The sequence below is a fragment of the Stegodyphus dumicola genome, chromosome 1 (genome assembly GCF_044657685.1).
Source record: "Stegodyphus dumicola isolate Sdum_Otavi_A_Nest chromosome 1, ASM4465768v1".
In the NCBI taxonomy this organism is placed as follows: domain Eukaryota; kingdom Metazoa; phylum Arthropoda; class Arachnida; order Araneae; family Eresidae; genus Stegodyphus; species Stegodyphus dumicola.
In genome coordinates this window covers 55,710,987-55,738,059 of record NC_140768.1, presented here as the reverse complement: position 1 = coordinate 55,738,059, position 27,073 = coordinate 55,710,987, and the positions used below count along the sequence as shown (strand labels likewise).

The window sequence follows — 27,073 nt, the reverse complement described above, 5'->3', positions numbered from 1 at the left end:
ATTTCCTTATCTTTGACATCTCTTTCGTTGCTGAATTTATGGCAAAAGGAAAGAAATTTTTTAAAAGAAGAAAATGGTGCATGCAACGGCTTTCCGAAGATAATGATTCATGGAAAATGTATACTTCCAAAATAACGCTATAACATAAGCCGATGATACTTAGAAAAATGGCAGTTTTCTATACGTCATAATTCTTTTCAAACATTCGTATCTACTATATTAGCAAAAACGAAAGAGATGTGTAATAAATCGAGAGTTCGAAAGCTTTCGTTTTTCTGTAATATGAAGTTCCTTTTCGTTTAGTTCTCATTAATTCAGATTTAAAGCACTTGCTAAGGTACTTTTAAGTTCGGCTTTGAGAAGCATTTTCTTGAACCGTATTAATAAACAGCATTTTTACATTAATTATTTCTAATACATACCACAAAAAATGCTTCAATGAAAACAAAAAGTTTGTTAATTGTCTTTTACCTATCTTTCCGTAAAATCGAAGTAGGGCAATAGAAAAATCTTAAAATTAATCTTAATCTAAATCTTAATCTTTAAATCTAAATCTTTAATCTAAATCTTAATCTTTAAATTCGTTCTTTAAAGTCACTCTAATACGCATTCTGCTAATAGCTGACACAAAACGTAAAAGATGCAGATTGGAATTACATAAAAATAATGTGTTAACTAAAATTACTTTAAAATTATTATTCAATGACTTATCATGTGCTTAATATAATTATAATAATATTTTTTGTAATTCTTCTTAAAAAAATTGATGTGACCACCATATGATTTCCTTGTACAGCATATCAAATTATACACATTTTTCTTGCGCTTCATTTAAACTTATTTCCTGAAATTTTATATTTCTCATTCAATCAATTCAGTTGTCACTTCGAGGCAAGGCAAAAATACATAAAATATCAAGCTAAATTCATTACAAATTGTAAAATGCAGAACACTCTAAAACACCAAATAAAGTTGAAAAAAACTTTTGCAATTAAAATTAGAGTCTATACACCAAAACAAACAATTCGGCCAACGAGCAGGAAGACAACCAAAACAAATAATTCATCCAGCGAGGAAAAAAAATGTTTTGGTTGATAAAATTTTAAAGTTTACTTCTGGCCCCGCTGGGCAAGAATACATCGAAGTTCGTTCACAAACTAACTTTATTCACTATAAGAGTTTAAAATATAAACAAATAGTCGCTCCTTTAAACGTAAGGCACTCAAACTGCATGCAGATTAACCAAAGGCATAAAAACCATACGCCGAACTTAAAGAATGACATAATTCAGTCACTTTTAAAGCAAAAAATACACAACTTACCAACATATAAGAATAAATCCAAATCTCACAAGTTCCTTTCTTACTGCAATAGTATCAAAAATGTAAATGTTTTGTTCTGGAACTGGCACGATTAGTGTGCTAAGCTACTTTGCGCCCGCAAATGTCATCTGAGATAAATATGAATATTTAAATCTGCCACGATTTTATGTATTAGAAATAATTAATGTAAAAATGCAAATTTATTCTTCTTTATGGATCAACATCTACGCCAGCGGTTCTCAAATATTTGGAACCATTTTTTGTATGCAGATAAAATAAGTTACTTACCTAAAATATGTTTTTTGTTATCAGTTCTTAGAATTGATAAGAAGAAATTTCAATTTTAACAGAAACAGTCATTATGATTTTAAAAAAATTGACGCATTTCTTCTGCTTTTGCTGTTCAAACACTCTCCTAAAGAAACTTACAGATTTATTTTGTAAATTAGATTGCATAATTTTAAAATATTTAAACAGTTTAGAATTAAGTAATGATTCATTTGCCATACTACATCTGCATAATAAACATAGCGGCAAAAGGTGATTTGCTCTTCCGGTCAAAAAGAAAGCGAAGTTTAAGTAAACTTAATTGTATTTGCCAGTAGGCTACGATTTTACTTTCTTACTTTCACTAAACTTTCGCTTACATTGAGAATTGAATTCTTCAGTATCACGCTTCTTTTTGAGAAATCTATCAATTTCATTTGGGTGTATTTATCTGAAAATAAATAACATGGCTAATCGTCCACTGGTAAGACTTTCAAAGTAAGTAATATTCACAACAAGAATACAATATCCGCTAGCAATGCCTCACAGATTTAAACTAATGGTAAACTCAAGGCTTTTTTTGTAAACAGTAAAAACCGATTACAGCATTATGCTGTTGTCACTACTGAACTAAATCATTGTTCGAGCAAAACCTTTAGAGTCCTTCAAACTATGTGTGCTACATGTGCTTACAAAGGCTATGATTACGGACCAATAAATGGATGTGCCGGTACTATGTCAGAAAAAATTATATAGGATAAGAAAAGACGCACGCACTTTCATTTACGGTCTAGGATTGTAGATACAGTCTAGGACTATGGTGACATTTCATAAATATATAGTAGAATGATGAAACTCGAAACTCAAACGTAGCCTAGATTCAACACAATTTATTTCTGGACCAAATAAATCTTGAGTCACATATTCTGATTCACGAATCGTTATGGGTGCAGTCTGCACCCATTCTCCATCACATTTGTTTACCTTTTCAACATTTTAAGATAAATATAATAAATGGATTGAAAAGAAAGCGAAAACAAGTTAGCTCGAAGCCAATCAGGGAAGTGCGATATACGCAAAAGAATAACTGGGAGAAAATCAAAAGATTATGGTTTCCAGAGTTAATGTTAATTTTCGAATACCGTGATTGAGTGATTAATAGAAATCTAAAATTATTATTTGCTGGTTGACCTTCAGTTTCCAGTATGAAAAGGAAGGAAAGTAGATATATCCAAATTAAAATGAAGGGGCTATTACAAATTTAAATTAGAATTTGTATTTACATATTTTCCTTTAATTTGCCTATATAAATAGAAAAGAAGCAATTAACGAATGCAAGGAGAAAGTGTTACAGTACAAATCAAAATTCCATACTGTGTGTCCAAGATAATCTGCCGCAATATTTTATCTATGACGAATGAACATCAATACCTATTAATAAACCCAAAAATTAATTCGATTTTAAGAATTTTACGATTTAATAAATTCATAAGCTGTTTTCAATAAATTCAGAATCATTCAAGCTCCCTGATTTAGATTTTATCCTGAAGACTAACTATTTCTAGATTATTGGATGCATGAAATTGAAATTTTTACATTAAAGAAATATTACTTCATGTACTGGTTTCAACCATATGCGAAAAATTGCATTGAATTAGAAATTTATTTGTAACTATAGTAAGGCCAACAAACGTTGTATGCTTTCTCTGCTGAGTTTTACCGATGTAGCTACTAAAATAATGTTTGTTAAAATGTACAACAAAACATTACCTCATCACCATAAGCACATTACAGTGTTAGATCAACTCTGAAGGAACTCGAGTTTCGAAGATATTTTGTAACCATTGCGAAATTTTATAGCAAAATCACTTATATTGCCAAGTAACTTTCGAAATAATGGCAAACGTTCACCAGAAAGAAAACATTCTGAAGAGCAAACTTCGACAGCGCGATATATATAAGAATAAAAGATGCAATTTTTTGCTCAGTGGAATGACATTATTTAGCATGGGAAGCCAAACAAATGGAAAAAAGAATCCATAACAGATAATATCTGGAATAAATCTTTATTACCATCAAATAGCTCGAAAATGTCATCAACATAGCAAATACAGAGCGAAGATAACTTTTTAAATAATTTCATTTAAAAGTAATGCATACTTACTCGGATAATTTGACCTTCCTTACCATGATTCAGCCATATGAAAAACATAAATCAAGAAGATTTAAATGCACGTGAATCTAGAACTGACATGATATGATAGAACGTGATGAACTGGGAATTGCACAAAAAAAATTTGAAGAAATCAAAATTCATTTAACTACTATACGGAAATACGATAATGAGTAGAAAATGAATTTTAGTCTCAGTGAATGGTTTACCGGCTTACAGAGGCTGGGCACAGATCAAGATGTGATTAGATCACCATGTAAAAATTAACGGGTGCATTATCCGTCGCCGTCTCTGATGAACCCAAAGTAACATTCTCGTGATGAGATACCTAAATGACTGATATGTTAGGCCATTTCTAAAGAATGTTTAGCGAGCAAATGTTCCGCCGATAGATTTTTAAAAAATGCAAATGTACTTTTCCGCATAACGCAACGACCGTAAAGTAAGCAGTAATGGTTAAAATTTATATCCTAGAACTTGCTAAATTAAATATTATACACTAGGCCATTCAGACTGAAATTTACCATAATTAAAGCTAAAATGTAACTAAAATAGTGATGCAGGGAATAATACTTTAAACATAGTTATTCAGGCATGCAGAAACTTAGGATGATTATTAAGAATTTCTTGATTAGATAGCTGATGAATGATGCAGATTGAATACTGGAAGTGAAGGCAAATATCTAGCGAATCAAATCGATAGAAATATTAAAGTCTCAAGCCATTTCACTTTCTGATGTAAATTTTAGAACACGCGACGGCTCTATTAAACTGCATTGCTGAATAAATAGGCAGGAGCTTATTTGGGGTGCAGTGTAGTTTATAACAGTTTTAATCCAATCGAACCTCAAGTATTTCTATTGCTTGCCCATTGTGATAAGCTCCCAAACTAGCATGATTGTTATGGAATAGTTGCTGAACATCTTCATTTGGGTGTCTACACTATTTAACTTAAGCGTTACTTTCGCATTTTCATATATACTATCCTGTAGTATTTTGGAGTGTACCTCTGCAACGTATTCGTATCATATTGATTTAGTAAGTTTAATTAGATTTTGCAATAAAGTTTGTAGAATCATTAACACGGATACCTAATGGTAATAGGCGCATAATGTATTGTTGTGTTGATAATAGTTTGATTTCGTTATGATATAAACTAGGTTAATTATTTTTCTTATTTAGGAAATACCTTATTTTTTTAATACTTTGAATTATTAATATAGTGTTTTATTAAGTCAATATTCGGTTTTGAAAAGGCTTTGATTTTGGGGAAAAAACTGATGCTTCTATGAATATTATTTATTTTTCCTTTATTTAAATTTATCCAAGATTTCTGTTCATTGTGAAAAGGATTCGAGAAAAGAGACGAAATTTAGCCTAGTCATTCTTTCGCAGGGTCGTTTTGTCCTTTAGAACATTCGCGAACAAATTTCTTTTGTGTATTGACATTTAGGACAGGATCTACGTGAGAGAAAGGTCAATGGTTGCCATCTCACCTTCCTTTGGGGGTCATTGTGGTTGGCGATCGGAGTGTCCAGTTTAGCTAAGTGAGAGGAGGGGGCGCATGTGTGATGAACGTATTTTGGTTCTTCTGGGTGAGAAACAGAAATTTAGTCCCGAAAAGGGAGGCGATAAATGAAGCCTTTTTGGAAGCCTGGTTGTTGAAAGAAGAAGTCAGAGAGGATTTCGATGTTAGATCACTTTTTTGCTTGGTTCGTCTGGGTGTTGGACACTTTGATCCGAAGGATAGGCGAAAGTAAGGAAGCAGCATTGTTATGCTCCCAGCCTTGTTCCGTGCAGAGGCAGAGATGCATTTTGAGCTATAGTTGATTCTGTTGGCTGAACAAATACTGACGGAAGTAGACTGGCTGTGAAGTGTGATAAAGAAAAGAAATTTTTCTCGTTACCGATCCAGTTCTATCCAGAAATTCCTGTATATTAATGGCTAAAATCATTCTTCGCTGGTGCTTGAAATGTCAGCTCTCCTGAAAGGGTATCTCTGCAATGGTTCAAGCTATAGCAGTCTGAAAGAGCGTTTCTTCAATGGTTCGAGTTATGGCAGTTTTCTTGAAAGATAGTGACAATTTATGCTTCAAGATTTCGCGTATGGAATGAGTTGTTTAATTTAAAAAATGTTTAATTTGTATTTTCTCATTTTCGCTTGACAAAGTGAATAGTTGTATAAATATATATATGATATTATAAAAGCAGCAAGGAATATGTTGGAACACTGTTGATGCGTAGTTATCCTATATTAGAGAGGAAGTATTCTGATTGCCTCGTAAGCTAATGTGTTGACTTCGTAAAGAAAACTTGGCAGTCGAGGCGATGTTAATTCCATTTTTATTTCCAACTGACATATGTGGCCGGAGATCATTTGGCACCCTAGTCGTGCCCGTTTCAAAAACATTTACATTATTGATATTATTGCAATAGGAAGCAGCGTAGAGAAATTGCGTCCAAGCACAGCCCTGACAGAAGCTGAATTGCATAGTTATGCAAGATGGAAGCACGCGAAGAGAAACGTTTTGATTTAAATGGTAGTTTCCGTTCCCAATTATTACGTCATCAGCGCTGCGCAGACCATGCAAAAAGGAAAGATCTAGAAATGACGCAATCGAAAGAAGTTATTACGAATTTTAGAAGAGAGATAGAGAATTAAAAGTTTTACCCGTTAGTTTAAATCTTACATATTCCCCCTTTCAAAGAGAAAAAGGCTTGGGGACAGAATAGCCTTTTTAGAAAAAAGCATTACAGAATGAGCAAAACTAGGGAAATACAACAGTGGGAAACATTCACAAAATTTTTTATATGAATGATGATTTTTTAAAATATAAAACCTTACAGACATAATTTTCAACAACAAATTCAAATTGAACATTAAAAGTTTTCATGTTCATCTTAAAGAATGTCCTAATTTTTCTCAAGAAAGTTCACAGTTCTGTAAAATACACTCACTTCCAAAAGTTAAGCACGGAGAGGAAAATGCTAATTTCCGGAAACCAATCAGAATTGAAGAGGATGCAATTCGCTGCAGAGGTAGATGGAAAAATGCAAATATGTTAGGTAACAGCCAATCGCGCTTTCATGTCAAGAAATATGCAAAAAAGGCAGTCTTATAAGAAGCCAGCTTTATGAAGGGTTACAGAAGTTGATTGTAAGTGCTGATAGAAGGTGTTTAAAACTTTCGTACAATTTGGTTTCAAGACATACGTGTTTCTATGACTTCCAGAAGACGAATGGAAGATTCTGAGCCCTGGCGTGCTGTGAGGCGCATTGAAGTAGGTCACAGATGAAGAGTCGATCACAGATGTTGCTCTTTTCTTCGGCGTTCATCATTCTGTAATTTCACGTTTATGGAAACATTCCAAACCACGCAGACAGTTGTCCGAAGGCGGTCGCCCAAAGGTTACAATCCCCGCGGAAGATCGATATATTGCTATTGTAGCCAAGCGGAATCCCAGAGCAACCTCCACACGTGTGACATCTATGGTTACAGCGTCCATTGGTAAGGCGATGTCTGTAGCTACTGTACGCCGAAGATTACATATGAGTGGACTGTACGCCCGGGTACCTCGAGTTTGTGTTCTTCTATTCGTTCAATCAAGAGAGGCACGATTACAGGGGTGCCGGGAACATGTCAATTGGAGTGTGTCTGACTGGGGCAATGTGATGTTTACTGATGAGTCAAGATTTGCTCTGGAACCAGATGACAAGCGTATAAGGATATGGCGTGAACAACGAACACACAATCAGTCCCAAAACATCATTGAACATCACGCATTATAGGCGTGAAGAGGCGGAAGCATTATAGTGTGGGCAGGGATTTTATTAGGATACCGCACCGACTTGCACATCTTTAAACAGAGTTCTTTGACGGCTGTCCGGTATCGAGATGAAGTCCTAGAACCCATTGTGAGATTGTACGCTGCAGCAGTTGGCCCTACTTTTGTTTTAATGGAAGATAACGCACGCGTCCGTAGAGCTGACATCGTCGATGTCTACCTGGAGAGTGAAGGGATTGCGCGTATAGCCTGGCCCGACCTTAATCCCATTAAAAATATTTGGGATGCTCTCGGCCGTGCTGTGTCTTCACATTTCCCACCTCCAGCACTTTTATTGAGCTGGAAACTGCTTTACAAGAAGAATGGCGATTGCTTAATTTTGCAGTGGTTGACCACCTAATTGAAAGCATGGTCACAAGGTGTAAACTTTGTATACAGATGAGGGGGGAGATCACATACTCTATTAATGTCCTCTTTTCATTTTATGCTGTTTATTTTCACTTTATACATAATTCTGTTTAAGTCTTCAGTATGTCATTATCTGGTAACTTACAAAAATTTAATACTGTTTCCATTTCTGCATATTATTATTGATTTTGTTTTATGCATAAATATATATGCTACTTTCCTGCCAAATTTTGTGTCAATCAAAGCAGTATTTGTTGATTTGTTTGCATTTTATATCTTCGTGCTTAACTTTTGGAAGTGAGTGTATTTGCTTAAACGTTAATCATAATCAATATTTCGAAGTGTACTGTATAATTAAAGTCTTTCTTAAAAATTGAAGCTGCCAATATAAAACCAAAATATTCTTTTACAGATTTATGAAATTTTAATTGATTTTTTATGATATAATCCACATTTTCTGAATTGTGAAGGAATGTAAAATAGAATTTAGAACTTAGTACATAGTTGGTAACAAAATTCAGTACAAGAATAAAATAAACTTAGACAAAAATTGGCAGATCTTCTACAGTGCAAATCAGCGTGACAACTTGCTCATGGCAGTGGGATGCTTAAATACAATTACACATATAAACCTCCGTTCCTTACTAAAGGTAACTGGTCTCAAAGGTAACTGGTACTCTATAATTCTAAAGGTAACTGGTACTGTATAATTCTCAACGTTTATTTTATAACTTATGGCCATAAAAACCTTCAAATTATTTAAATGAAATGAAAAGCAATTATACAAAATTAAATAGATATTATATTCTACACTGCCCTACAATAATAATATGGATCATTTAATTTTGTGAACATAAAATAAAAAAATAAATTTCATAATTATATCCATCTAGGGGAGGCATTTAAAACTTTTTAAATATAAACATTTCAAACACATCCATTGATATTATAAAATCGAAAAAATTTTCAAAATATTATAATGTAATTAAATTTTCATTTGAAACATTATTTGAAATAATATATTATAGTTATCGAAATTTCTAATTGACTTATTTTGTACAAACTGGAAGCTTTCTCCTAGTATACACATAGCCAACTATTTGGGCAGTTACCTGGATCGGATCGGATCGTAAATTTAATGTCTGGCCTCTACTACAAAGAGTAATCACCAGTAGATATCTTGACTCTTGGGCTTTTAATTTTTAATTTTTTTATTTTTTTATTTTTTATTTTTATTATTTTTTTTTTCAATCAAAGGCACACTGTCTTGTGTGCCGCGTTCTGGGGACTAAAAAACTAAGAAACACAGGTGGCAAGACAGGAAATTCATTCATTCGTGAAAGTTCAAGCATTTAAACAAAGATGCTGAAGTTAGTCCATTTAAGCAATAATGCTTTCGTAAATACATGAGAAAGTGCGGCTGAAGTCTTACACACAGTTAGCAGCTACTTGAGCGTGCATAGAGCAGGAGAAACAAGTACATCGTAAACTCACATAACTTAAAATCAAATTCAGGTTCATCCTTGCTTTAAACAGAGCGGTTATGATGATAAGACGCAAAAAGCTGATATCTAAAATACTTGTAATTTTTAACAATTTAGTATTACTGAAAATCATTTATATATGCCGTTTTAAGATTTTTAAATGGTAAAAAGAAGTCAAAACTTAAACACTGAGACGTGATAATTTTCTTTTGAAGGTAAACACTTATGCGGTCACGTATGGCTCGTAATTCAATGGAATTCAACTGGTATTATTCTAACTGAACTTCAGAGAGTAGGTAATTTCCACGTTCGTAAATATTTATTACACAGTTGAATGACTTTGCAAAATCAAAGTCCGTTGAAGAAATACGAAAAACACATTTTAAAATAACACCAAACTTGGCTATGTACAAAAACGGTGCACAGTTCGCTTTGTCAAGATGATTTATAAAAATCACAAAGTCCTTGGTGCAAAACACTAAACACAAACTAGCCAAAAACGTGAGTAAATAAGATACGAAAAAAATACGAAATATTTACATTATGTACATCACCACCACCGTGGGTAGTGGTGGATTGAACGTGGGCGTTTCACAACACTCTCCTGAGTGGGATCGTAGGTAGTAAGATTTCTTATGGCAGAGTAAGGAGAATTTTGCATACTTGTGAAAAATTTGTGTGCTGGGTCAGAATCTGTTTCTGAATTGTAGAATTTTTAACTCTTCATAGAGCTGCGGGCAGTTACTTGGAAATGACACGGTTCCTTTTATAAGGTAACTGGCCTTTGCGAACTGCATTGTAATAGTCCACTTATAAAATATTAACGACACTCAAATATATTTAAAAAAAATTATATACGAAAAAAAAATAAGTGGAAGCCTTCAAAGTTTATCCGAACATATTATGATCCGTAAATTTTAAAATCAGTTAACATGATTCCATACTATACATGTTTCCTATAATACTACTCAAAAACGATTTTTGTTTGTCATATTTTATAATAATGGTTTTGCATAATTATTTCATTCGCTTAAAAATTCTTATCAAGAATTCAAAATTTCCAACATAAACTCAAAAATCTATAACTTCTCTATATCTAGTTTAAATAACATAAACATCGTTACTTAATTTGCTCACGCATACTTATGAAAAATTAGAAAAATTAATGAACAAGAATTTCACATTTTTGCAAAACAGCACAATCAAACTGCAGAAATTTTAACCAAAATTGAATTGAAAAGTATAGAATTTGCAGCATATTAAATAATTTTGTCTCGTTCCTGAGTTAAATTCACACGAATATAACAATTTTTGAGCTGTCGATTGACGATTACTATTAGGGAAAAAAAAAGACGGAAGCGGAAATAATTTTCTGTCGCACATACTTACAAAGAAGAAACTCAGATTGATGACCTTCAACATAATGTAAAGCTGTTTCTCCTTAAGCGGTAATTCATAGTTTATTTAGGCACTTTTTTTCTAAATACTATGGAGATGGCCGAAGCAAATTCAATATGCCTTTTTACTAGACATTCGAATCGGGAGATTACTTTCATTCTGTAAACACTACGCATGATAATTATCTTTTGGATCACTTGCAAAATACCACATCAGAACGATGATAGGTTATCTTTTAAACACTTCACTTTTTTCATATTGCCTTTGAATTTATCACGAAACGATGATTTGAAGAGCTGAATAAATTTTCTATTGAGGTGTCAGGCAGCGGGAAACTTTCCTGTCTTATATGTCATATGACGTTAATATCAAATATTATTTGCGATTTTTCATTAATTGTTGTTTTATGATTTATGTTCATAGTAACCACGATAACTCCAAAAGTTCCGCATATAATCACTCCAAAAAATTCCGCATATAAACACTTGAAGGTCTCGTATATCATTATCATTATGCGGGATACAGTGTTAAAAAGATCAGGCTTATAGAATTTAAATCCTATCATTCGATCTTCAATAGTGTATGCACGTTTTTAATTTTTGAACGGTGATTAATATATTTGGCCATATGTTACTAATGAATGAATATTTTCCAATTAGCGTACTTCAGTATAGGCTTATGTTACTATATATAACATAAATCAAACATATACTATTTTTATTATCATTATTTTCTTTTCCGAGATGATTGAGTTATTTGTTCATTACGATCGAAATATTTCAATTTGTTCTATAAATTTTATAAAACGATGAATGTATCACGAATTATTATTTATAGCGATTCTATTTAAGAATGAGCGCAATCCAATAAAACAAAAATCTCATTAATTTAGAAATTTAACAAAGGTTTCGAAAAATGCTTTTTAAACGAAGTCGGTTACTTTGTGTAGTATAATATTATAGTAATTCTGAAATTAGAATAAGATTCAAAAATATCAAAATCGGAGTGATAAATGAATCTCCAAAAAGAATGTTTCGTATACAAGGCTATAAACGTTCAGATATCAGCAAAATTGAAATTCTAAAATCGGCTCAGCAACAAAAAGGGACCGCTTTTTTATATTATTCTTTTTTTAAAAAAAAATATCTGTATCAGAAAAGCTGAGTTGCAAGAAATTAGCGTTTTCGGTCCTTGTGTTTGCAGAATTTTTTAGAAGCCAGGGCTCTAACCTGCAACTGTTTCCTCTCTTTTTAAGGAAGTAGAAAATTATTTCTACGCTTGTTTTTAGTGATAGCTAAGAACAGATAAAACTAAGTACTATTACATTTCATTTGGTACTATTGCAGAAAAGTCTTAAGAAGAAATTATGAATAATTTCACAAATTAGAATGCTATCTAATAACCGAAATGCAGTCAAATTGAAAAATAACTGAATCTTATGTTGGTTATTATTTACGACAAAATAATGATTGGTATTTACATGATTGAAATATGCGTTTTGCAGTGATCTTGTAAATGAAAATAGAGCAGCATTTATTGTGTACTTAATAATAATCTTTAGACATCTAAGCTCTGTTACGATGAGAAAAAGAAATGAAAAGAAAGCTGTACTATTTGATAAATTTCGTCGCCCACCAGATACCCGATAATTCAAAAGTTGATCATTTGACACTTATTATAAGATAGACTTCAGTGTAATCAATTTAAGGACCGATACCTTTATTGAGGCTCTTCTGAAGAAACTTATACATTATTTAATTTACGTAATTAGAAAATGGCAGAAACATCTATGCAGCGAGCGGGTTCTGCATACTGTGATCCGAAAATATATGCAATTGAAAATGCTGTGAACGCTTAACGATTTTTTACTGATACATTTCTTAAAGGGAAACTAATAGTTTTAAATTTAATAAAGAGATATAAACCATATATAGAAATACTAGTATTTACGTCTGCGTATAGACACAATAAGCATTTAAAGGCTATACCATTTCATTTTCAGGGTAAATGAATGCTAATAAGCGTAAAAAACTTGAGATTTTTCCCATTCTCACAGTATTCACATTTTATCCGAATGTTAATAACATATGTAAATCCCCTTTTTTTATTTACTTCACTGCTTTTATTATTGACATTTCTTCGATCTTTATATTCTAAAACTTTCCTATTCTCTGAGTTGGAATAAGAAAATTCAGAATTGAAATATCTTGCTTTACATTTTAGCTGCTGAAATAAATATGCTCTGCATATATCATGTTCTTATACTTATGTCATTACGTTTATCCATGCACATAACCTTTGAAATTGGCAATTTTAGATGCTGAACCTGAATATTCATTTTCTGTTGAAATACATATTTGAAAAATAATGTTTTTCCGTAAGCAAATAAAATGTACAATAGTATTTAAAACTATGATAATAGTTAAGCAAATTGTTATCTTTGAATGTTAAAATGTAATTTCATTGTTAAAAGAATTTATAATAAATATGTCAATATATTTCTGCTTTTGGAACAAAAACGAAAGCAGTACTAACTTCCCAACCTTCTGTAGCTCAAACTAAAAACAATTATTTAAATTGGTAAGAAACTTTGCTGAAATTCTACAACCGTCATGGACAGCTAAAGGTATTTCGTTTTATATATATCTTCGAGTTTTTCAATTTGCATCAAGAATAAGCAGAAATAAGACCCGTTTTGCCTTATGGCTTCTTTGATTTCCATCTCATTATCAGACTTCTAATTTTAAAGTCTTCCAAAAATTTCCATCTTCTAAATTTTTAATTAACTTTTCTTCAGCAATTTTTGTCATCTATTTTTAACATCTTTAGTGCATGATATATTTAGGCACTTTTGATTTTTTCATTCCCTTAATTGTACATCTCATGCCCAATTACATTGTTTCAACGATTGGCAGTGGTGGATTTTCTGGCGTGAAACCTAAAAAACTGAATCCTTCCTTTTCGTTTCAACTAATACCACTTATCTCAAAAACAAACAATTCCAAAATAATAGATCGAGTCTTTAAGGACAAAGTCTTATTACAAAAAGTAAATAAGTTCCCAAATATCATAAATATGTGGCACTGTATTAAATAAGTAATACTTATACCTTTTTATGTGTAATTTCAATGCAGGGAGTATTTAAATATGAATGCAGTGTTATTAAGAAAATATGTTGCTTCAGCCGCTGATGTTATGACTAAGCAAGGCTCGAATACTTCCGTAGTTACAATTCAGCTTAATTCCATGCACATCTTAATAACACTGTTTCATATTCCGCGTTTTATTTTTCATTTTGCTTGGAACATAATCTTTTGGGAAAAGAATTATTTACTAGTTAGCAGTTATTGTAACCACTTGATTTGTTTCGTACATTCGTGATGATTACATGCTTTTTCATTTTATATCTGAGTTCTGAACCGTGGTTATAAAACACTTTTTAGTAGTCTTAAAAATTACAGAAAGGAATATATTTACTTTTTCTATATAGAAATATATATAAATTGCTTTAAAAGATATAGAATGAAACGAGAAATGAAATAGTTATATAAAGCATTTTCTAGAGAAATCCAGAATTGAAGTGATAACTTTCACCTTTTGATGCAGTAGCAAATGTATAATATTAAAGTTTCTGCACTTAAAGTTCCTATTTCCTGCACTTCTTGAGAAAAGGAAGCTTAATTATTATCTCGAATAATCTAAACTTTCTGCTCAAATAAATGTTTTTTAGACTTTTAGAGTTAACGTTTATCGTGAAAAGTGTAACACAACTACATTCATCATCTTCAGTATTCAAATTTTAATAAGATAATTTTTTCGGTAAAATGGAGTTTTCCACTACAATGCCATTAGTAGTATCGAAATTCATATTCTTCATTCAACTTTCATGCTTGGAACCTGTATCTCTTAACACCTTCATAACTCCACAATGCAAACTCATAAAACCTGCCAATTAATTGAATAAAAATTGTTTCCTTTGAATTTTGTTATTTAAAATGCAAGCAGCGAGAAATGCATACAAATTTCATATTTTTGTGCATTTAAGAGAGTTATTAATAACTCTCTTAAATGAACAAAAATTAACGGGGATAATAACGTTAATGAAGAAAAATACCTAAAAATTTAAAACTCTTATGAAAATGGTTATTGTCTAATAAATGTTTTTTTAAACTCAGTAAAATTTATTTAACTTTTGAAAACGTTTCTAAAGCATTCTTTCTGCATTATACATACAATTACAGTGACAAATGTAGATTTGGTTGATATATTCTTCACGTATAACTAACCAACATTGTGAAAGATAAAATGAAAGCAACTCAGTACCAGGAAATAGCAGGCTCAAAGAGAGATTTATGCTAACTATTATTTTACAAGGATATATTATGCTATAATGCGAAGAACTAGATAGTTTGAGTTCTTAAATTTAATAGAAAGGAAATAAGAGAACTCAAGGGAGAAGCAACAGTACTTAAATATTGCAAAAAAGATGACATAACACATACTTCCTAACTAAATAATAAATTCAAAAAACTAAATATTACATATGAAAATTATTATCATTACTTTTTCATTCTATGTAATTTAAAAATTTTAAAATTATGCGTTTAATTTTATTTAAGTTTATATGAAAGCAGTTTATAAGATGCAATCAAGAATGTTTAAAATAGTTACATTTAAATGTATATTATTTCTAAAGAAAAGCATATTTTGAAGTATTGGATCTACGAGAAACCTGAAACCGATACAAAAATATTTCCCTACTCCAAATCCAATATTTTTATAGGGAGTCTTGCATAATCATAGTAGAATTCCTGAGGAAAATTTCTTTTCTTTCTTTATTGGTTTATTTCATCACTTTTTACCAGAATTATTTAAATATGAATTTTTGATTCAAACGTGATGAATATGCATCTACTATATTGAAAACGTCACATTTTGCATACAGCTAGTGAAAGCTTAAAATTTAAGCACCAGTCTGACTTCGTTTCCAAAACTGTTCCTCAAAACCAGGGATGGCTAATCTGAAAATGACTAACATCCATCTTGAAGTGAAATGAAATTCTTTTGCTCTTAAATGCCAAGTTACCTGACTTGCTCGGCAGGGGTTCAAAATTCATGTAGGAATTATATTAGTTTTGCAGATTTTCGACGATTAATGAAATATTTTGAAAGAAAGGGAGGGAAGGAAGAGTGAGAACTAAGGCTTAACAGTTGCACATTAAGGAAAAAACTCTAATAGTTCACTTTTCTGTAACAGTTCTTAACTTTATTCTATTTTACCACTTGTGAGAAACAAAATACAACAAAATTAAGCTACTATTCGCCTTAGCATGGAAACGAGTAATCATTTGGATAATTTGTTAATAAACTATAATGCCACAACTGAGTGATGTTTTTATTTACAAGGAAGCTAACCGTAAGACAGGCAGGCAAATGCCTAAAAAGGCAAGCTGATCACTGAATGCTAACTTACTATCCTAGATTAGATTACTGATGAGAAAACGGGATAGGATGCACGAGATTTCGTCGCTTCTCCCTTCGTAAAGTGAATTATGTGTGTGTGTACAGGTAAAGCGTTATGAATAAAAATACGGCTCAGGTGTTAGGCAGAATATTATGAATAAGAATACGCCTCAATCTCAACACTGCGTATTTATCATAGTTTCAGATATAATAAAATATAAAATTAATGAAAATGTGTTAGCTTTAGGCTTATCGCTAAAGGATTCAAAGCTTAATAGAATGCTTTCGTATTAAAATGAAAAAAAAAATACTTCAAATTCTATCTTTAATTGATTCGAATTCTTCTGAGCTTTGAGCACAATCCTCGGTTATTCTCAAAGAGACTTTCATTTTTTCTCAAAGGACCTAAAGTTTAGAGATTTTATTAAGGTATTTCCTAAAGTTTGAATCTTGGTAAAGAGGCAAATGACCATGCATTTGGTAATACACCTACAGGAGTCTGCGTCTGGCTAAGAAACATTTGTCTTTTACAAGTGACAAAGAGAATACTAATTCAGAAGTCAAACAACAAAAATTAATTGACAAAGGGAAGTCTTAATTGACAAAGAGAAGTTGAATTTTGGTTCAGTTTTCCAGAGATTAAGGCAACGCTATAAGCCAAGCAGCAGTCTTGACATGTTGACATGTGCAGCTATCACATGTAATATCAATTAGTCTAACTGAATTGTTTAAAAGATGCAAGTGCATTTGTATCACCGTTTTTAGAACCATTTAAGAAGTAAAGTACATTTTTCAGAGCTTCTTTTTCTGGAAAGAAGGTGTGAAAACTTTTACGCCTTACGAGCGTATTCTGCTCTCACATTTCTGTTTTCGTATTTAAAGAAGCCTTTACGAGATATTCGATTACAAAGTTTAAGAATGCCATAAATTGGTGGAATGAGGAGACGCCGAACACTTCGTCGAAATCGACTTAAAAATACTTTTTCGTTAAAATACATGTATTTAATTAAATTAGGATCATTCTGAAAAATTGCATTCTATTATTGATATAAACTGACGAAATAAAAAGAAACTTATATCGTAACTTCGAGAACTTTGGAAACATCCCTCGTATTTTATGGAATTATATTTTTTTTCCAAATGATGAAAATAATTGCATGATAACTGAAGTCATATACCAGAAACGTTTGCTTTCGATCACATGAAATATAATATAGACAGAAAATATGACTGATAATAGATGACTGTTACATATAACTCCAATTAACAGGTTCTTAAAAACATCAGAAGGATAACCAGCAGGATAAATCTATATTCATGTTATTTAACATTATCATTTACACAAATGAGTCAATGAACTTTTTGTCAGAAAATACTTAAAGATATTCTATCATCATTTTAAATACATTTAACACTGATTCAAGTAAGTTCATTCTATAATTCTCATTAAGTGCATAGATACTGCATAATATTAGAAAAGTTCTAATCAATGTTCAAAGTATTTTATAAAATATGAAATCTCCAAATACTTCGAGTTTTGTTTGTTGAGGGGAGAAGCGCGAAAACGTAAATGGCACAAAACTTAGTTTTTTTCAATAAAATGTAAATTTTCAGTATAGGAAATGAAAACCTGAGTAAAAATTTTTTTATATAAAATGAAAAAGAACATATGTATATTTCTACATCAAATTTTAGTAAGTTGCTTTATATAAATTAACATACTTATATTGTAAGGAAAACTCCACGAAATTCACTTATTTTCCGTGACTTACTCCTATAAAGGCATGTACGCCTTTCCTAAAAGATGAAAATTGCATTGTTCTACCTTTTTAAAGAATCGCCATAGACCACAGGAATGCTCTTAGAAATGTAAGATGCTAATTACTAAGCTTCCTTGAAGGATTCTTTACCATATATGCAATTACAGTTCAAGAGTTATTCAGATTTCACAATAAATCTTTAAATTTTCTTAGATATAATTAATGATTTTTAATTATAACTCTAATTTTATGCATGTATCTTACGAATATTTCAATAGCCTTTCATATTCACATGCTGCAAAAGACCTCCAGTTTTAAATTTGTTATTTATATAATTTTATTGAGGAAAATATTGATTATTTTCAGAAACAATCTTCTAGAGTCAAAAGTTTACCTCTACGGAGCATTTGATTCAAACACTTTAGGAGTTTCGCATACTAAGAGATAATTTTAATGTTTTTCTTATGAATAAGTGAAAATTCTTTACAATCAGTTATCAGACAATTCCTGTTAATTCCAAACCTTGAAGAAATTTAATGAATTTTATAACTTTGTTTTAAATTATAACAGTTTGAAATTCCGAATAGTCTGCTTAAAAATTCATTCCAGACGTTTAATTTAAAAAATCATATCATATCTATCTATCAAATAGTTTTCATATTTTATCATATGTATCTTATATGTTTTTAAGAAATTAAATCAAGTTCTTTTTACTTGAAATAGCAGTGGAATGTAAATCCATTACAGCTATGGAATAAAAATGCTTAATTCCTATTGAAAATGATTAATGCTCTTTTTTCCACTTTGTAAATCATTTATCGGGCTTCAATGTAGTTTGATTAGTGCAGATAATCTCTGACAGTTTTCTGAAGTTTACCACAGATTAATTGATAAGACCAAAAATAATTTTAATTATGTAGGCTTGAAAATCTCTAAAATTCATATGATAAAAGAATAGCGTAATTACGCGAATAACAAGCACAGCTAAACACCTTACAGAATGAGCAAAACATCCAGCACACTATCGAAGATTTACGAGAGAAGAAATTGCTTTCAACCGCAAGAAAAAAACCAAAATTTATATGCATCTTTTAAATATTCAGTACGGATATGGGAGTTTATTTTCACGTGATTCAGAACTTTCCTAAAGGTAAACATTAAAGGATAATCAATATTAGATTTTATGTAACATTGTTCTTCTTAGAATCTTTCAATTATTTTGTTAATGGAATGAATGATGCATATTTTCAGAAAGCAGTGAATATCTGATACCTTCAATGTGCTCCACTCTTTGCGTGCGTCACTTATGCAGACTTTTCAGTTTTGACTGCATATAAGAAGGAGAATGAACAATTACAGAATAAAAATGCATTATTGTATAGGCTGTAAAGTTCTTAAATTTCATAGGATAGTATAGCTTTACTTTGCGTACTACAAACAAAGCTCAACATCTTGCAGAACGAGCAAATATAAAGAGAATAGGAACAAAATATAGGTTATAAAGGCTTAAAATCCGAAATAAATCAATGTTTATATCTAAAACTGAGTAACTAATAAAATAAATAAACATCAAGCAAAAGGAAATGAATCACGGAAATAAGTTAGAAAGTAAGATGCAGATAAAAAATCGATATTAGCATTTACCGGATAAAATAATAGAGATATTAAGAAACTTGTATGTCGCAAACGTTAAAAGTGCAAAACATCCCTCAAAATAATTAAGATGACAATTAAAGGAACTACCGCTGACAAATGCTGGAATTTTGTATTCGAAATGTCTTACCCCCAATGGTGATATCATCTGATCAGCCAAATTCTCTTGCCTCACTCGCGCTGTTCTTCGTTAATCAGTTGTAGTATTGCGCTGTGCGGTTAATCTGCAATCCACGTTCTCGCGTTGAATCCCCATATTCGTACTACTATTTTATCTCTTACTGCAGCATTTTAGATAACATCTTTAAATTATGTTGCATAATCTTCAGTTCATATTTATGGAATGACTTCCTTGGGAATAGGAAACTATAAATATTGTTCCCCATAACATATAGAAGCGAATTTTGAAACATTTTCTTGAAAATTCTGTGATTTGTTCTGCCTTCTTCAGAAGGTGAGATTTGTGTGGTAAATTAGAGAAAAAGAAAAATACTTCACTTCTGATTTGTAGCAAGCAGCAGTATATTTCATCTGCAGAATTGTAGTGTGAAAGTAATTCATACACAACAAAATTCCAGGAAAACGTAGATCATTAAGAATAATTATAACAATAAAATTGGAATGAAAAATTCCTGACGGAAAAGTACATTTGCATTTTTGATGGAAAAAAACATGAACACTTTTACTAACAATGATATATGTCAATTTCATATAATGAAACCGCTGATCGTTACGTTATCATAGTCATTAAGCTAATGAAGCATAGTTCTAAACATCTGATTTATTTTCATTTGCTCAGAAGTTGCATTTTCTAACTTTATACTTGATAAATGTGAATGTTGGAGATGATTAATATTTATGATAAATTAATTGTGATATAATACATGTTTAGTTGCTATAACTGATTACTGGACTACTATTTTAGAATTCCTTTTGACACAAATCTATGTCTTAGCCTTGAAGGAGGCAGTGGCCGTAGAGCATAATACTTAGTATGCAGCCAAGTTATCAGAATGTGGTTTATGCATTTCTGAAAGTTTCAGTCATAAATCAAGCATTTCTTTGCAATACCAGTAAGTATTTACTGATTATACGCTAATAAATTTCTCTCTTCCAAGATCAATTTTTCTTCGTTCGTTGCGTAAGAATTACAAATTTATCGTCTGCTATAATGAACAGTAGTGGAATAGTAAGTTTCTCTTTTATTTCTAAACTACAGAATAAGGTAGCAACAGACAGTTTCAAGTGATTGAAATTTGACCCTTAACAGATAAAAACTATTCCGGATATTGTAATTTTTGTTCCCAGCGTCTGGTAAGAAGTAATATATCAATGATATTATTCTAATTTTATCTAAAAGAATGTAATCCTATCAAAAAGTCAAGAAATTTAAACATATACTTTTTCAATAAATTTCATAACTTGATACTGTAATTTCATAACGAATAGAAGACACATAAAAAGATTATCTTTTGCTTATAAAATCAAAACTTTATATCTCTAATCAGTATTAACTATAAAAATCTGATGCATAAACCACATGACTTCCTTGTACGGTATTATAAATTATATGCATCTTTTCCTGAATTTCATCTAAACTTATTTCCTCGAATTTCATTAGACATGTATTTCTCGTCCAATTAAGTCAGGTCTCACTTCGCGGAAAGACAAAAATACGTAAAAACTCAAAATATCTTCATTAAAAATTGAAAGATACAGAACAACATAAAACGCCAAATGCAGTTAACATAATTTAAAAGCAATTTTTACAAGTAAAATTACAGTTTCTATGCAAAAACAAGAAATTCGGCTAGCAGGGAGATATTTCGGAAAACAAAACTAAAAGTTTCCTGCTGGTACCACTCGGCAAAATGACACTGAAGGTGCTTAAAGACTTGATTCACTATTCTGCTAAGTTTTAAATGTAAACAAATATGGCTGATATGGTTGAAAAAATTACGCTTAGCAGCACTTGAAAAACTTTTAAATTGTTGATAATTCTACATTTATTGCATGCAGATTAACTAAAAGCATGAAAGATAAGAAAAACATAATTCAATCATTTTTAAAGCACAAAATGCACAATTTACCAACATATAAGAATAAAAAAAACTGAGCTAACTGAGTCGAGTATATATATAATGTAAGAAAAGCTTATGAACTAAACAAGAAGGACCTGTGAGGTCAAGAATTTTGCGCATTGAGCTGCAAATTTTGAAATAAAATTAAAAAGTAATTCTTCAAGACATAGCCTACGAGTAAAATGATACTTCGTTCCTTTGCAAAAAAGTATGAATACATAGTAAAGATCCAATTGTAATACAAAATGTAAAAACATAGAATGCAGGAAAAATTAACAAAGAAAAAGCTAAAGATACATGCTTAACTAGATTAGAATTTAAAAATTAATATGTATGTAAAATAAAGTGTAAGCTATCTCATTACATATTAGATAAAATATAATAAAAATATCATATTAAAAATAAGACCTACAAGCAGTGGTAAATGGAATAATTAGCCTAATTCGAACATCATCATGGACTTTTCAAGGGAAATGCATACTGATATTCGAACTCTGCTAAATTCCAGAACGCGTTTCGTCGAACAGGCATTGAGACTGATAGCTAACAAATTTCGTATTATTAAAAAGTCCCAATACTAATTTTAAACTAGGTCTCCATTTCCCGACGCATCCGCTGTTAACTAGTATAAGATAATATTAATTAATGCAGTAAAAGTAAATAAGACGCCTGGTAAAGAAAACTTAGGCTATCTGCCTGAGAGAAGGGATGGTTTGTGGAAAATTTCGTAGGTAAACGGGCTCGTATAGACGTTACGCATGGGAAAAATCTCTGCAAAACGCTCAGGCGGCCGTATAATTTTATGAATAACATGAAGTTTCCTTGACAGAATCTTTTCAGGTGTACCTCCTCTTCTAAGAAAAAGCTTGTTTGTTTTCTTCTTCTTCCATATCTCTCTCACTTTCTTTGGTAATTTAATTTGTCTGGATGGGGGCTGGAACACCTGACACAACAATTTCATATAAGTTTCTTGCATTTGACAATTTGCCACCATTTTCTGATGGGGCAGCAGAATCAATTTCGTTTGAATATTATTTTTTGAATAGAAACATTCACTTCAATTGCAGTAAGATTTATTGTGCATTACTTGTTTTTACCATCATAAATTTCATCATCATCCTCAGTTCCATCAGTGCTGTCTCTAAGCACTGATGTAGGCAATGGTTAGGGAGAGTACTGATGATGGATGGACATTACATCAGACATTTCCATTAACTGTCCATCGTTTTCACAATGCGCACGTTTTCATTACTCATTTTAATTAAATTTTATTATATTAAGCTTATAAACAATTTATAAATTACAGAAACGGAAGGGAAATACGTGAGCAATTAGCAGTCAGCTAATCTACATAGGTGCACCACCATACTCTGATCGAATGCAAGACGCTACTAAACAACAACAACAACAAAAAAAAAAAAAAAAAACCCTACTATAAAAATACTAACAACAACAACAAAAACTGCTATACTATAAAAATCTTTTTATAGAATATCATTAAAAATTGTCATTTATTTCCCTTCTTCTATGACCCTTACAAATATATAATAAAAATTATTTTAAAATATCAAAAATCATGCCAGTTCTGAGATATACTAGGAATATAATATACATATTGATACCTTGCTCTAACACGGCATCAGTTGCAATTTTATATAAATAAAGGTGTCCGCCGCGGACGAAAACGTCGCGGAGTAAACAACGCAAAGCGAAAACGTCGTGCTACAAAACATCGTGGGAGAAAACATCGCAAAGAGAAAACAGCGCAGTTCTAAAACATCGTGGTACAAAACATAGACGTCGAAAATAAAGCGGTACAAAAACTTCGCAGTTTAAAAACATCGTCGTCGAAAATATCGTGGTAAAAAATTAAGCTTCTACAAATCATCGCATGACGATAACATCGCAGACATGTTTTTTTTTCAAGTTTTAATAATTGTAAATGGATATTTCCATAATGATTTGTGAGCGCAAGATGTAAAGAAGGATAATTTTTACTTTCACATTTTTTTATTAACTAATAAATTTTTGCTGAAAAAGTAAGAAGGCAACTTAAGCATAGAAAATTAAATGCAACTTATAGATTATACTTTTCATGAAAAATTACCAGTAAAAACTTTATAAAAATGATTTATAAATGGCCTTTGTTAGTTAACTATGTCGGTTTAAAATTCTATTAAGTGCTATAAAGTTGCATTAATTTTCTATTCTTAAGCTTCCTTCTTATTTTCCCAGCAAAACTTTATTAGCTAACAAAAAATATGAAAGTAAAAATTATCCTTCTTTCCATCTTGCGCTCACAAATCATTATGGGAATATCTATTTACAGTTATTAAAGCCTGAAATAAGCATGTCTGCGATGTTATTGTCATGCGATGATTTGTAGATACTTTATTTTTTACCACGATATTTTCGACGACGATGTGTTTAAACTGCAATGTTTTTGAACCGCTTTATTTTCGACGACGATGTTTTGTACCACGATGCTTTAGAACTGCGATGTTTTCTCTTTGCGAGTTTTCTCCCACGATGTTTTGTAGCACGACGTTTTCGCCTTGCGCAGTTTTCTCCGCGACGTTTTCGTCTGCGATGTTTTTGCTGCGATGTTTTCTGCTGTAACCATAAATAAAGCATCTCATCATCTATGATTGTAACTAAAAACTACATGCTAAGAATATATAACAACATGCACTATATATGTAATGTTTCCACTGGAAACATCATAGGGGACTGTAAAAGAGCTTGTCAGGTATGTTTGTGTTGAAAATTAACAACGCTGTGCAGAAGAAAGTTAAATATCTCCTTTATTGGTGGCATACATGTGGAGATCATCGACGACCGATGCTGACTTAGCGAATTACCAGCTGACGTCATTCCAGTACAGCGCAGTGCGGAGCATTCCAGACAGCGTCAGATAGCGTCCAGACGTGGACGAGAGTGGAGTGAAGCTCAGGCGAGCGGAAGGCTTGCTGGTCTTAAGAGTTAAAGAAGACAGACGGTCTTCTTTGGTCTTCTTTGGTGTTTTGATTCTTTTGGTGTTTGTTGCTTAATACAAGCTGAACATATTATTTAAAGCTAGTCGAGGACGCTAAATTATAACGTATTCTATCAACGCCTGTGGAACTAATAGTGTCTGTTCATCATTATATGAATCCTGTGGTCTAATAATTCATTCCTGCAACATTAAATTTTACTTAACCTTTATTACTTTTATCTATTTCTTATTATTAAAATAAAAGCATTTAAAATGCAATAGTCATGCTCTACTGTTTTGAAAGAAAAACCTACATACATTTTGCTGAAAACGTTTCTAATACTTGTAATTGTAGTATTACTTATTATGTATCGAAGATAAATTAGGGCGTAGTGAAATTTGTTCATTGAATTTAAAAACGTCTATTATATACCCTTGCTATCATAAAATTAATCATTCGCAGCGCTTGACGCATAAGTTCAATAAAGCAGGCTGTCAATTTTTAGTTTCTAATCTAGTTGTTATTCCGAACCGCGTTATAATTTTACCTTCAAATAGAAACAATATGCTTCTTAAAATATTTAGCAATTTAAATACATATATAAAGACATACATAATAAAATTTTTGTTTTACGAATGTAACCAATGCTTAAAATATGTAAAATTGTACATATTTTTTAACTTTTCTGATAGGATTTATATACCCTATAGATATGTGCATTACAATAGTACTGATGAAATTTAAAATTAAAATGGATAAGAATATATAACTATTTGATACGTTAATTCATCTAAAACAACATATATTTTGGTTACAGTATAATCGTTTGTGTTCATCTATTAGCGAGTTTCTTGATGTTTTGTAAAAATAACTTTTCTCTAGAAATGAGTACTCAAGTTAAATTAATGGAATATTTGCTTTAGAACTATTATTTAAAACTAAAATAAAATTTTTAAGGAAATTTTATTTTTTATTTTATTTTCTTATTTTTTATTGATTGATTGATTTTTGATTTATTTCATCAAACCAAGAAAACCATTATTCATTTTGGCAGATTAACATAGTACTGAGGAAAAGAAAATCGTAAAACAGAGTTTGCAGAAGAATTTTTATCACATATAAGAATTCGAAAAGCTATACATCTTAGAAATATTCAGAATACATAAGCAATATACTAACAATTCTAATAATTAAAATTTAATATAATTTTAGCCAGAAAAGTAGCGAAAATACATTAAACTGTTTTAAAAAATCGGTAGATATATTATTAGGTAGTAGACATCTAAGTAAAATTTATAGTTCCAAAAAACAATCGTACGACAACCTAAGAAGTGTACTAAAATAAGCAAGAGAAAATATCTATTCTTGTTCTGCCTTCGGTAATGCCTAAAAGCGGTACGCCTCATTCTTATTGGAGCAAATCTTCACGAAGACGCAAGTAACGGTACAATACATTACTTCAGTTGCAATAAAAGCAGCGCCATTCGCACATAACTTTGTTAACTCACAAGAGAGTGTTGCATTTCCTACAGACTTCTTAAGATTTACTACAAGCAGAACTGCAGGATTGCCTTGTTTCAGTCTGCCGTAGATTGCAACTTTAGTTAAAAAGTTCTAACAATGGGAATGATAGCAAATATTCAATATATTTTAAATAAACGAATTGCTAAAATGTTAGTAAATGTTTTTAAATGCAGTTACTATCTGCATTTAAATTTAAGTACATCAATCTTAATAATCTCCTTTCATATGATTAAACACACAGATCGGCAGCAATTTTAAAAAAGATACGCAATTACTTTTGTAAAAGTCAATCAAAACTGAATTGAAATAATAATTTATTGCAGCATTTATTTTTATACAGAACGATAATTTGGTGTTTGAAATCTTACTTTCAATCTTGTCATAATTATTTTTATTTCAGTTTTGTGTCTGACCAATCCGTATTAACAACTAAAATGTGACTGTCACATTTCTGAGCCTAATTATATGTGAATCGAATTTTATTCCTGTAATATAGGAATAAAATATTATTTCTAATTACATACATCTCATGTATACAGTAAGAAAAATATAGGCTTCTTCAAGAGCCTATTAAATTAGAACTTCTTTATATAAGCTTCATTGGCATAGTGAACTGATTACAAGGACACGCATGCTATTCAACAAGAGCTACCATTCGTTAAAAAAAGACAGTTTTTCTATTCTGGTAGCCGTGTATACGAGCAAGTTTCCCTTAGAAAGTCCTACACGAAGGCATCCCTCCCCTTAGGCAGACAGCCCTACAGTGCTTTGCCATAATTA

At 31.2% G+C, this 27,073-nt stretch overlaps 1 protein-coding gene and 1 long non-coding RNA gene across 3 annotated transcripts in view; one reads left to right on the top strand and one right to left on the bottom strand.

Annotated features, from left to right (window-relative positions):
- LOC118192724 (uncharacterized) overlaps positions 1-10,963 on the bottom strand; it is a 323,131-nt gene extending 312,168 nt beyond the window's left edge. The window contains exon 1 of one of the 2 annotated variants that reach the window (XM_085814857.1): positions 10,829-10,963. The gene's annotated coding sequence lies outside the window, so the exon portion shown is untranslated. The remainder of the gene's footprint in view (positions 1-10,828) is intronic. The other variant, XM_085814865.1, reaches the window with a different exon arrangement.
- Positions 1-27,073, top strand: part of LOC118202882 (uncharacterized) — a 236,379-nt gene that overhangs the window by 42,088 nt on the left and 167,218 nt on the right. The gene's annotated exons all lie outside the window — the stretch shown is intronic.